The following is a 1,267-nucleotide window of genomic DNA, read 5'->3' as shown; positions in this document are numbered from 1 at the left end:
AGAGACAGAGGCCTAGCAAGGTGGCTCACACCTATAATCCCATCACTTTGGGAGGCAGACAAGAGCATTGCTTGAGGCCAGGAATTTGAGACCAGTCTGTTAAGACTGTCTCTACAAAAAAATGGAAAAATTAGCCCTGTGTGATTGTGCTCACCTATAGTCCCAGCTACTCCAGAGGCTGAGGCCGGATAGCTTGGGCTCAGGATTTGGAGGTTGCAGTGAGCTATGATGATACCACTGCACTGCACCCTGGGCGACAAGAGCCAGACCCTGCCTCATAAAAAAAAAAAATAACAGACAGAATCCCAGAAAGAATGTCATATTTAGACAGGCAGAGACTAAAGTGATGCATAAACCAGTCAAGGGCTGCCAGCAGCTACCAGAAGGTAGGAGGCAAGGAACAGATGCTCCCTTACAACCTCCAGAAGGAACCAAACCTGCCACCTATAGATGCTGGACGTCTACCCTCCAGAACTGACAGAATAAATTTGTTACTTTGCTGTGGCCGTTTGTTGTGGCAATCCCAAGGAAATTTATATTACCAAAAATTTCTCTTTACTTTCACTAGTCTTTTTTTATAAAGTTGTGATTTGGGTCAATTTCTGGGATGACAGTCCTGGGGAAAGTTTTCACCAACCTTTCTTCCTGGTCCCCCTTCAAGAGGTTTCTGCCTGTTAACAGAATGCAAAGCATTTACCTCACACACAACTGTCCCCAACTTAAGGCTCATAGGATATGTGCTCAGAATGTGCTGCTCCTGAGTCCCAGCACTGAACCCTCACAGCTCTACCTTCCTGTTTTTTGTTGTGCCCACCCCTCACCCTGCTCCAAGATACTGCCACTTCCCCAAACCCTATGGTTCTTCAACTCCTCTGCCCACTTTCTATCACCTGTCCTGCACCCTCCTCTACCCAGAAGCTTGGGGCACTGTCAACAAATGTAATCGTCACTCCCGTGATTAATAACCTTCTGTAGGCCCCTCTGAGTCAAGTTTAAACATGTCAGCTGCAGTGGAATGTCCACCCAGGTCAACATTGCAGATGACCCGAGACCCCTTCACTTGACACTGAGCAGAGGAATAAAGGGACATCACAGCAAGTGTTCTGGAAGGTACCCACAAGGGAAAAAAAATACAAAAAGCTCTTTGCAGGCTCAGCACCTGTGGCTCAAGTGGCTAAGGCACCAGCCACATACACCTAAGTTGGCGGGTTTGAATCCAGCCCAGGCCCGCCAAAACGACAGCTGCAACCAAAAAAAAATACCCGGG

This window comes from Otolemur garnettii, unplaced genomic scaffold, assembly GCF_000181295.1.
Source record: "Otolemur garnettii isolate 467f Iridium unplaced genomic scaffold, OtoGar3 scaffold00014, whole genome shotgun sequence".
NCBI lineage: Eukaryota > Metazoa > Chordata > Mammalia > Primates > Galagidae > Otolemur > Otolemur garnettii.
The sequence above is the reverse complement of the archived record's forward strand: the minus strand, read 5'-3'. Positions refer to the sequence as shown.